Source organism: Taudactylus pleione, unplaced genomic scaffold (genome assembly GCF_031769625.1).
Source record: "Taudactylus pleione unplaced genomic scaffold, aTauple2 ptg000128l, whole genome shotgun sequence".
Classification (NCBI taxonomy): Eukaryota; Metazoa; Chordata; class Amphibia; order Anura; family Myobatrachidae; genus Taudactylus; species Taudactylus pleione.
In genome coordinates this window covers 545,044-558,063 of record NW_028284530.1, presented here as the reverse complement: position 1 = coordinate 558,063, position 13,020 = coordinate 545,044, and positions in this window count along the sequence as shown.

Below are 13,020 nucleotides of genomic sequence, written 5' to 3'. Positions count from 1 at the left end.
CCCTTCCTGAAAATCTGGATTTGATATTAATGGGAGAAATAATGTGTTATGAGCGTTTAAATTATATTTGTAGCGTGTGATGTGACATAATTTTCTGACAGACCATAGTAAAGGGTTGATCATATAAATGCAAGAAAGATATTAGAAATGAAGAAATTCCCTTTCCATAGAGGTAACTGCATAGTTATCATGGCATTGTAGCCAATCTTTGAGGTATCTGAGATGAGCTGCCTGGCAATACAACTGGACATCTGGAAAAGTAATTCCCCCATTAATTACAGTTTTTTGTAACTTTATAAGCCCAATACGGGGACGTTTGCCCTTCCATATGAACTTCCGAAATAAGAAATTAAGTTGTTGGGTGTCCTTGGGTGTCAACATTAAAGGTAAAACTTTGATCAAATATAACAATCTAGGGAATGACACCATCTTGATAAAATTTGCCCTGCTTATATAGGATAGCGGCAATGCTTTCCAGCCCTCCAGCTCATCAGACACCCCTCGGATAGCAGATGTGTAATTTAGTTCATACAGAAGACTTGGCTTCCGTGGTATAACAATACCTAAATAGGTTATAAAGTCCGATCTCCATTTTAGTTCAGCCTCCACCAAACCATTTTCCAAAAAGTTTCCGGAACCCACTCGAAGTGCTACCGATTTTGACCAATTAACTTGAAATCCCGAGTAATCTCCAAATTGCTTTAAAATATGAAATATTTTAGGCAGTGACTCTGCTGGGTTTGATATATAAAGCAAAATATCATCTGCAAAGGCGGTGAGTTTAATTTCTTTATTTCCTATCTTGATCCCTTGAAATTCTAAATCATTTTGCAAAAGACGTAACAAAGGATCTATCGCCAGGTTAAATAGAATTGGAGACAGAGGGCAACCCTGACGAGTTCCTCGAAACATAGTAATTGGAGCACTGTTGTGGCCGTTGATTTGTAAGATGTTAGTTGGCGAGGCATATAGATAATGGATTAGGTCAATAAAGAAAGAGGGAAAGTTTGTAGCTCTAAGCACCGAATATAGATGTGGCCAAAGAACTGTGTCGAAAGCTTTTGTTGTGTCTAAACTCAGTAGTATATTTTTAGAAGCATGTGATTGTGAAAAGGCAATTGCTGCCGCTATAGCTGAGCGTATGCCTTTAACAGAGAGTGTGTTTCGCACAAATCCTAATTGATGTGCCGTTAGTATTTGAGGGAGTATGCATTGCAAATTGTCTGCCATGAGTTTTGCAAATATTTTTATATCCGGATTAAGTAGCGTTATTGGTCTGTATATATCTATTTCCTGGGGGTTTCGATTGGGCTTGGGGATCAAAATAGTATAAGCAGAGTTAAAATAGGGAAAGGGTGTATGGTTCTGCAAGATATTATTGAATAGCTCTACTAAAGTAGGGGATATGTGTGGTTGGAGTATCTTGTAAAACTCATTTGACAACCCATCCGGGCCTGGGGACTTACGGAGATGTAGCTCAGAAATAGCTGAACTAACTTCTAAAAGCGTAACTGGCAAACCGAGCGATTCAGACTGCCCAACGGATAGGCTAGGCAAACGTGCTTCTTGCATTATTCAGCTATGGTGATCTGCATCAAATGGAAGGGTTGAATATAGGGTACTAAAATAACTTTCAAATTGTTTCAGAATGTTCTTGGAATCAGTCAATATTTGATTAGTTTGGGGGTGACGTATCGCCGTTATATATCGTTTATATGTCTTACTTTTGGACATTGTTGCCAGGAGGCGGCCTGTCTTATTGCCCCATTTATAATATTTAAATTTAGAAAAAACTAAATTCCGTTGGGCTTGTGACAGTAAAAAATCATTTAATAACTGTTGGGCTTCAGTGTACCTATCAAATATACCTTTTAAAATTAAGATAATCCTGAAAACCTGTAAGGCTGAAGAAACTTGTACAACATTGTCTCTCTTTACTGTTCTGAAATGAACATCTCATAGTCCTCTTCTGAGCACGCACTCGACCAGTCCTCGGAGGCTAGAGCAACATTACTGGGCTTCTTCACAAATTTTGCTGTGGGGCCCAGTGATGCATTGTTCTGTCCCTGCTGATAGGGTTAGGTCAGTTTAGGAAATAAATCTCTACGGAGCATGTGTTACAAAGTGTACACACAAAGGCACTGTTGCGATCGATTCAGACTATATTAGAAAGGTGGCGCAAAACAGTGCCGCAGGTGGCACTTCAATGCTGCCGGCGCTGTTTCTAGCTGACTGCCGGTGTATATCTGCACCGCTGCCACCTGGGCCCGTTCCCTCCAGAGCAGCTGAAGAAACCAGGTAGCCTGGTAAGTACATAGTTCCTGCTATGAACAGATAGGGATACAGATACAGATACAGATAGGGAAGGTTCAGCCTTCCCTGTCTGTGACCCATATTTGGTATCACTATAATATGGAGAACTAGGTGACTAAGGGGGTGATTCAGCTTAGGACGTCTTTGCTAATATGTCAATTGCAGACTGGGATAACCATTGCGACCATTGCAGAGGCATAGAAGGGGCTGTGGACCTGATTCAGGCTCATGCTAGATGCGTTCGTAAGCAGCCAAAGTATATGCAAATCCCGCGATCTCATGGCAAGACATTAGCACACCCACTATGTCTTGGTGTGCGATCGCGGTGTGTATTTAGACGCCCACCAGCCTGTCTTAAGACGCCCACTTTCCCTTAGTGATACACGTCATCTCCAGGAAGTGTATGGAACAATCGGTAACAATGAGTAACATAGTACCCATATGCAGCACTTGTGGCTGACCATACCCTACCGTAAGCACTGCGAGTGCTTCAGTGTGTAATTCAGCCATGTGACATGTATTATGACGCTGCGTCTTAATTATGCACGCCTCTAAAATGGCATTAAGACGCTCAGACACGTCTGCGTTTGCACCACCACCCCCCCCGTTTCCATTGACCATCCCCTGTCACCACCCAAAAACTCATCCTGTCACTCATTCTAGAGAGGGGGCTGTGCGCTGCATGCGAACGCTTCCCGATCGCATGGACTAGTTTGCGCACGCGCACTGCATCTTCTATGCATGCGCACATTGCAAACATCGGCAGGCTATGATCGAACGCAGCCTAGCGAGTGTGTCTGGAGCAGGTCCTGAGTACGATCACGCTGGACCCATTCTGCACATTTGCATGCAACGCTAAGTTATGTGATACATATTTGGGCTACACTAATTAGTTGAAAGTAATTATTTGAAAAGTTTTACATTAGAAAATATATAAAATAAAAAGTTGATTATCCTAAAATGCCACCAAAAGAAATCCATATTTATCCTGAAATAAAACAATACAAACTTAATGAAAGAATAATAAAAAAAAAACTATGGCAAAAGTTAATTCCAATGAAATTGCCAGTTTGCCAAACTTAAAAAAAGGTGGTAATTAAGGGCTACAAACCCCAGATGTGAAAGGGTTAAAGGAACTCTGCTTCTTCCCTCAATATCCACCTTTGCTTGTCACAATTTAAAAGCAAGAAATGTGACGTGAAGCAAGTTTGGCAATATTAAGCAATGAGAACTGGCTCAATAAAATATAAGATTAAAATACTGTAATATATTTGTTTCCAAATTTCAAACAGGATCTTTCTTTAAATTCTTTGCTTGTAAACAATAAAATGTTTTTTTTTCTTCTGTTTTTGTACTGCTGCGTTCCCATGCTGCCCCCCATTCTTTTCATCACCCCTCGTCTTGTCCCTCAGCAGCCCGGATTAATTGTGCGCTCAGAGAGTGGAGCTCCGTCATCATAGCAGGAATGCTGGAATTCCTCTTCATTTGTGCCTTCTACCTTCCTCTTATCAGTCTCATCTAATCAGGTTGCTGCTACAGCCTGAAACTGTGACCCGTGAGGATATTGAGCAGTTTGTTGGCCATTAATTCCTCTATAGAGTTGTTTAACAAACACTTAGCTCTGTATTGTCCTTTCACAGAAAATGTGCTGTTTTTGGTTTTGTAGAGACTGACGCTTGTGTTGTACTTAGGACCCGTCTCACATTGTGCTCTACTAAGCACACAGGGGCCTGATCATCAAAGACATGGTGAGGAACAATTTTGCAATTTTAGGTCTTAAATATCCTTGTAAATGCATTGGCATAGGGATTCTACTAGTGGCAGGGTTGTGAAAACACCTTATTAAAATGAGGATATTGTGTCTGGCTCTGTTCAAAGTAATTAAGATTAAAAATGGCAGTTCTTTTCTGGTATGATATTTTGCCCGGGCCACCAGAGTCGCATCATTACGGCCCGACCCCCTATGTACAGTGCAGTACTGCGCAGCAGGGGGCAGACTATGATGACACAAATCACAGGGGAACTGGGCAGATGTTGGAGGTTAGTCTACGCTCTCTCCCAGGGCCGGCTCTAGGGGTGTTCGAGCAGTGCGGTCGCACAGGGGTGCCACCCATAGAGGGCGCACCCCTCCCCAACATCCTGATTTCACTGAAGTAGCCCTTGGGTGGTCAAATCGGAAGGTTGGGGACCCCAGAGTCTGTATGGAGGTTTCAGACCCCAGAGTCTGTATGGATGCTGTGCGCATGCGCCTGGCATCCATTCAGTGACGGGAGAGGGCTGGGGGAAGCCCAGCATAGAGTCTCCCCCCTGCCCAGCATAGAGTCTCCCCCCTGCCTCCCCCCTGCCTATGGCAATGAGGCCACGCAGTGGCAGTCAATGAAAAAAAGAAAATCCAATGAGGAAGCTTTGAATAGAGCGGAGATGGTGTCACAAAAATAGTCCAATGTCAAATGAAGGGGTTGAAACGTTCTGGAGGGGCGACGTCCTGAGCCCTCCAGTCCGTTTACTTACCCTATTGTGTCCTAAGGCGCTGGTACTGTGGTCTCTATCACCGGCAGCCCTACCACACATGTACCATCCACGGGCAGACCGGAGTGACCAGCGGTGGCGGCAGATAGCCGGGGACCACGCGATAGGACGAGAGCACGGGACCCGGAAGTCTCGCAACCACTGGGGATTAACACCAAGGCCACTACAGGAGTGTGTAACGAGGCACGCATCCCTGGCAGAGAGAGGAGCAACCACTGGCTTGAACCAACCCGGTCACACAGGGGCCCTGATTCAGAGCTGGACGCTCTGACAGAGCGCTCGTTCTGAATCAGGGCTGTCCATCTTGATTTTTAGAGCGGCCTCCTGGCCGCTCGTATAGCTGTGGTTGACCACCCACAGCTATAGTGAGCGGCCAGGAAGATGGTCGCGATGGTCTTGACCATCGCGACCATCGGGCTTGCGACGAGACCCTTGTGGTAGGGTCTCGTTGCCACAAGCCCTAGAGTGGTTTCGGGTCAAACAGAGCCGAAAGCACTCCCACTGACATCACTTGTGATGTCAGTGGGGCCGGCCCCAGACGGTAGGCATTCCCATGGGAACGTCTCCATCTGGGCAGCCACGCCCCCGGCCCGCCCACCAAAGGGGGCGTGCTGTCACTCAACATCAAAAGCACGCCCCCCTTTGGTACAAGACCCGGAGCGACTGTTTGCCCGTCGCTATCCAGGTCTCGCGCATGCGCACGACGGAGCCGGCTCCGTGGTGCGCATATGCACTGGGCCAACATCGACCCGCTTGCAAGCGCTCAACGCTTGCGAGCGGGTCTGAATCAGGCCCAGAGACCACAGTACCAGCGCTTTAGGACACAATAGGGTAAGTAAACGGACTGGAGGGCTTGGAACGCCACCCCTCCAGAGCGTTGCACCCCCTTCATTTGACATTGGACTATTTTTGTGACACCATCTCCGCTTTATTCAAATCTTCCTCATTGGATTTTCTTTTTTTCATTGACTGACACTTATTTTTATTTTTTGTTTATTATGTATGAGAGATTATTTTTCCTTGACTCAAACCAGTAGCATAATACTGATCATTGGGCCTGATTCAGAGCCGGACGCTATTTGCGCTCGCTTGTTCAGAAAAAGGGGCTGGCTATTTAAATGAACCGTTCGCTCTTTGCGGTCTGTTCACGCCTCTATGTCTGAACGAGCGAACAAAACATGCGAACGTAATTTTGAAAAAAACGCCCACTGGCCGCTCGCATCATACGTCATGTCCACTATTTATTAGATTAATCGAGTACATCGACTGGCGTCTGAACTGCTCGCTATTCTTGTGGTTGGTTTTTCCTACCACAATCATGCGAGCAGTTCTGACTATAAAATAACCCAGTGACGTGGTCAATGACGCTGCTGTATTAATTATGCACACCCTTAAAACGCCCGTTTTGACCTTTAAGCACGCCTGCGTTCGGATCTCCACTCCCCGTTTTCAAGCACCTTCCCCTGTTACCACCCACAAACGCCTCATTCTGTCACTCAAAATAGCAGGCATTCGCTATTTAGAGAGCACACGATTTTCGGCCGCACTGACTGGTTCGCGCATGCGTATTAAAATCCGTACACATGCACAGTTGTGCGAACATCGGTAGGAACGAACGAGCGGCCGCTTACGAGCGGCTTTGAATCAGGCCCATTATCACTTACCTAGGAGCATTGTGACTCTATTGTTTTAAAGATATTAAATACACATTATTTACTTCCATTACTTGTGTGAGACTATTACATTGTACATCTGTAGAGGGATTGGTTCACTGACATAACATCCTACAAAGGGTTACCACTCATGCTAAGCGCAGACATATTATAATCAATTTATAAGCACTTTAAGAAATTTGGGCCATCTCTCGTGTCAGCAGCTAGCAAGCCCATATCCAAGAGAAAGCGCAAGTTCTCATTCTAGCATTCCCCCCACTATGCCCCCCTTGTACCAGGGCCTGAGAGATCTAATGATGCTTGGTGAGGGGCGATGCCGGTCCCTTAGAAGCAGTGGTACCGGCATTGCCCCTTAGCAACTGCACCTCCTGTAATGGCAGTAGTGTTGCCACTTGCTGTCTCGCAGTCCTGAGACCATGGATTCTATCTTAGTCAAGAAACAGTCTGTATGTAATATGTATGTTCCTCCAGTGTCAGCGTGGGTTCTATCCATGTGCCCCAGTTTCCTCCCACAGGGTACTGATTAAGAGCCGTATTCAATTTGAGTCGAGCTGCGTTAAGTTAACATGGCCCGGACTTAACGCCGACTTCGCCTGTTTTGTAGGTGTTACAGTATCGCGGCCGTCCAGGCTTTACTGCGTATTCAATTTCAAAGTACACGTAAACAGAACCCGGCGATACTGTAACAAGCGGAAAGTACTGTCATTTTTGGGGAAATCAGCCTGTCACCCCCCAAATGATGCTCTGACATGGGGGTTCACTATGGTACCCCCCGATTTGGCTCGCTGAAGGTATTTGGTGTTTTTAAATGGGCTCAATAACTGCTAAATAGCGTTTTTCTATACCTGATGCAGAATAGTATTTAGGAGTATTTTTTCCAGACGATAACTTATCCCAGCAAATTTGGGGTAGTTGAAAATGGGAGTCAGCATATTTGAAGTTGAAAAAACCGTGAAAAATCCACCTGCCGCAAACACCTGCAATAAAAAAACACCTGGTACATACTTGGGGACCCCCCAGAGTCAAGTTCGCTAGTTTTTAAGTTTGTACCCCAACATTTATTTTTTTCGCCCCCTTTTTCAAAGTCAATTTTTGGGGTTGCCATAAGTTTTTTTTAAAAAAAAGTTTTGACACAGTTTACCTTTGGGGGACTGCCTGAAGGCTGCACGGGGGTTCCCGAAACGTTGCACCCCAAAACCCCAATTCTGCACTTTTTTCCGCCTGCCATTCATAGGCGAGACTTTACCGCCTATTACATTGCATTGACTTTCCGCCTAAAGTCTTTCAAATTGAATACGGGGTAAAACTAAAACAGGCGATAATGACATCATCGGCGGTAACTTAACGCGGATCCGGACTTAACGCTTCAAATTGAATACGGGCCTATGTGTGGAGTGGAATGTAAGCACTAAACATTCTCTGTAAAGTGCTGCGCAATATGGTGGCTTTTTATAAATAATGTTAACAAATAACTATTAGTTTATTATCTATATTGGGTGGTACAAGTAGGCATTATTACATTTCTGCCCAATCAGCTGTGAATGCTCTTCTAACATTAGGCAATAATGCCCACTTTTTTATAGACTATAACTTAAGATACAACACTACAAATTGTATTCACATTTATTTCTTGCATATGTATTTATGTATTTATTATTTTTTGTGCAAACCACAGAACCTTTATTAGGCAACAGGAATTAAAAAAATTACAGCATATAGCAGGCATGTAGAAAGCATGAGCAACACACCAACCAAGTTTTACATTTTGCAACAAGAAACATAGAATGTACAGAAATAAATAAGAAGGGAAAGATGGAGAGAAGAGGGAAAGGCTGATGGCACCGTGTGCCACTTGGGCTTAGAACAAGCTTCACATGGCATGAGGAGGAAAGCTAGTTGCCCAGACAGAACTCACAGTTGAGCAGTGTTCAGACACTTTGCGTAGGACAGTGGTTCACAAACTGTGCGCTGGCACCCTGGGGTGCCTCGGGATACTTGCAGGGGTGCCTGATGTCCAGCACCAAATCAAATTATTTCTGGTCATTTCTGGTCATTGTATTGTAAATATATGGACAAACAGAAGCGCAAATCTGTCCACCACCACATAACTGACCCTAAGGATGACAGGTAAGCACAATTTACTTCACTTTACTAAATTTTTTTCTGAATCTCCCAATAACAAACTTAAACTTAGGGGTGCCGTGAAAACAATACTGATACTCTAGTGAGCCGTGAATCAAAAAAGTTTGGGAACCACTGGTGTAGGAGGCAATTTCCTTGAACTTGAACTAATTGAAACATGTCAGTGATGTAGAAATCAAGCCTATGAAACCAATATCCATAATCGACACGGGCTAGTGGACAACTGCACTTGTCACCTTATTGAAATGTCTTAAAAGATTTTCTTTCTTGCACTTACGACAGGCCTGCTTCCTTCAAGGAGCTTAGTGAGGACCTCCCAGGTCTGTATGACAGTATCCAACAAATTGTTGTCAGGGGTTGCTTTATGGTGTGTTTACAGGTCCTTACGTTTTTGCAAAAGGGTTCCTTTCATTTAAACTTTTGTTTGTTATCTAAGGAGCCTACTAAATGTCAGTGAGTTTATTATTTTGAATGTGGTGGTTCCACTTTTATAGGGGTGTTCTTATAGGGTGCTGTGCTGTATCTGGGACATGCTTGCCAGCCTCGAGAACCTCCATGTGACATGTGTAGTGATCAGCTTGATGCAGTTCCTGTCATCCTGGTCCCATCCCTGTGCCATCACAGCGGAATGCGGCTATATTCTAGCCAATAGCTTCATCGAACATAACCCCGCCCACTAGAGAAATGGGTGGGATCTGGGAGGCTTTCCTGGTCTCCCAGGAGACATGTAGAACTCCTCAAAATTTGGAAGTAGGAAAGTATGCTTGGGGAATAGCAGAGAAATCTAATAGATCATCAGTGGGTCATTAATGGACAAAATAAATACCAGAAAATAAAGAATAAATGTATGTGGAGTTTCTTTTAAAATTCATCCCTCTCCTACTAACTAGTTAAACTACAGTGTTGTCATCACCATGATTATTGCAGGTGACCAATTATTCAGCCCTGCCACAGCTTTGATTTGCCAGTTTTCCTGGAAAAACCTTTAGAAAATACCTTGCTACAGCAATGCCATCTCTAAGAGATTGCTGCCGTCCTTTTTTAGGGGAAGGTGAGAGGGGTATTTTGTCTTTTTTTCAAAATTAGCTGATCTTGGGCTGTTCAACACTGCTGATTGGTTGATCCACTGGGTCAGTAGCTTAACTGCTGGGGTATGTACTGGTGCCATTTGGTAGAGCCCCTGTGGGGGGAGGAGAGATGTGAAAGAAATGTTACATTTTAAATGGAATTATTCTTCAAGACATAAAAAATGAAATATCAGGTGTTTATGTTAAGACATGTTAGGTGTAAATAGAAAGTAAATGTTATACTTTAAAATATCTCTATAAACCACAGGTTCCCAAATGCGGTCCTCAAGGCTTCCCAACAGTTCAGGTTTTAGAAAAATACATGGTTGAGCAGAGGTGGTAAAATCAAATTGACTGAGGTACTAATTAAGTCAACTGTTGTCAAGCATGAATATCCTTAAAACCTGGATGGTTAGGGTGCCTTGAGGACCGTGTTTGGAAACCTCTACTATAAACATTGCATTGCATCTTTTTATTGGAGGCTTGGCTGCAGTAATAATTAGTGTTCTGTGTTCTACAGTTCTGCCCATATCAATTCACACCCACTTCCCTACTCATTATAAGCACCATGCGACTCCTGGTTATTTGAGATGCTCTGTCGGATGCAAATGTGGTTTACTTCACAATGACTTCACAGCTTTCTGTTGACTGTTGGGACTTAGCTGTCATTTTTTACCAGAAGTTCCCATATCATAGTTTGCTACCTGAGCCAAGGTTTTTGCAAATGAAGGTTCACACTGCAAGGTCCGAAATTAGCATTACACGATCTAGAAGTTTGCTTTACCTTGTGATCTCTGCCATGTTTTTTTCAGAATTTTGGAGGGCTACCAAACGACCTATATTTATTCAGTTTCTTTCGCCTTGATCGGTTCACTGATCTTTCATCATAGTGATGAACTGTTTCCTTTCCCAGTGTACTCTGAAAAGGCACCAGTGTTATGCCTAATTAATCCTTAGGCCCTATGCTTTTAATATCCAGGAACCGAGCAGAGCTGTTGACTGCTGACGGCATTCCTACTGCAGTGCTGCTGCCTCAGTACTAATATTCTAGCTCTTGTTACTCTTACACAGGCCAGGGGTGCATGGAACGATATCATGCTATACACATACACAAAAAAATCCCAAATAGTAGAAGTAACATAGAATTTGATGGTTAAAAAAGAAGCTGAGAGTCCTGCTCATGTCTGGGTGTTTTTTATTCTTTTACTATTTTACAATATCATATATCACTGTATGTTATTTTACAGCATCAAAAACTGATTTAAAGGGGCATATTTATTAATAGTTGAAGCCACTCACCGATAATAAGGTATTCTTATTCACCTAAATGTATTGTTACTGAGTCAATAGGAGCCCACCCCGGTAATCGTTACAAATAAAGTGATCGCGGTCGCGATCACTTTACTTTATATTTTGGCCAGCTACGCTTGCGCCGATGATGGTCGGCTCATGTGCGAATGGGCAGCAGAGGGGTAAAAAGTTTTGCGGAATGTAGCCCATAGGCTACAATGGGTGTCACATTCCGGAGCTTGGTAATTGTGACAGCTACACAGCCACCATACAAGCCTACCCCCCTGCGTCTGCTGTCATAAATTGAGGTGATACTTAATAGTTGCGGGTACCCATCGCGGTGTTATCCCGCAAATATTATTTGATAAATAAGCCCCATAGTGTTAGGAAGAGAATTGTTTCCCTGACAATAATAATCACAAGATTAAAATTTTTTTAAAAAATGTAAAAATATTTTTTACATTTTTAATTTTCTAATTGAAAAGAATACTTAAGGGATTGCATCTGCCACAAATGCATGTTTCAAAAACAAATTAAAAAGAATTTTGTTGTTTGTTTTTACACTATAAGTTTAGAAGGATTTAATTATTCCCTTCAGGGGACTATTTTCTTCTGTTCAAATATCGAGACCTTTGCAACAATTAATTTGTCCCAGCTCTATTCCATATTTCCATAATTTTTAGGAACACACTGTTACCAATTACACAGTATTCTGCAATAAAAATATAATGCGTTCAAGCTGAGCTTGATAAACTTTTTACACCACTTTGGTCAATGGAAATGCATTGTTGATATGGTTTAAATTAAATGAGACCGCTATTATTCTTCCCTTAAATTTTTTACAGTAGTTCTTGACTTTAGCTTGAGAGGTTGAGATTTGAGACTTTAATAAGGTGGAAAATGTTCTTGATGGATGGGAATTAGCGAACTCTATATTGTCTACATCATTGTTTTGTTAGTTTAGAGAGATTTAGGGATCAAGCCACGAAGTTGATGAGGGCCACATTCATTAAGACTTTTTTTTTTCAAGCAATTACATAATTTAAGTCCAGGAGAAATTTAAGAGAAAGAGCCAGTGAAATGTTCCACGTAAATTACACATCCCGTGACTCATTACATCCTGTGTCTGCAAATTGTTATTGGAGTCTGTTGTATTATGTGGAACGGCAGGAAAACAATACTACTTATGAAATCCAACAAATGGGACCTTTTAAATTGTTACTCGTAGTGGACAGAAAGAGTATTGTTTTAAGCTAATAGGTGAACACATAGATGCAGCCTTTAGGTCAATCTCCTATAGATCACTTCTAAAATAGCTTAAAGCTGCCATTAACCCTGCACGTACTCTGCTAAACCCTTTCAGAGGTTCAGAGGTGAAAGTTCAGTTGACTAAAAAGTGACTAAATATGTAAATTTCTATCCTGAAGGCTTCTTTCTATAAACACAGCATCTTTGTGGCAGTTTGTACTGTATTTGGTACTTGCATAAAGTAAAAAGTGAAAAGATCCGACAAAAACAATACGGTATGTTGCAATAATGGGAGAAATTTCCTTATGCTGAGATACAGCCACTGAGGATCATTTCCTGAATGAATGATATGATACGAGTGGGAGGGGCCTGTTTATTGAGCTTATACCAAGTCAGATGGGTTTGTGCAATAGATGCCTATTTTATGTGCCAGGACACCTAAAGAAGAACATTTTTTGAGTATGTGCTTGGGCATGTGCAGCTCTTGTCGCTGTCCTAAACCAGGGGATATCTCAAAAAATGTGACCGAGAACTAAATACTGTCATTATTCAAGGAATTTTACCTTACTTTATTGTAACGGGCTTATAAAAAGCCAACAACATAGGGCCTAATTGTGAGTCGTACACAGACAAAATGCAGATAGTCACGCAAATGGTCGATAATTTTCAACTGCGCATTTGTCCTACAATGAGAGACAAAATTGTGGTTGAGACGCATGTTATCCCAAGTGACTTGGAAATGTGATAGGCACTCCTCG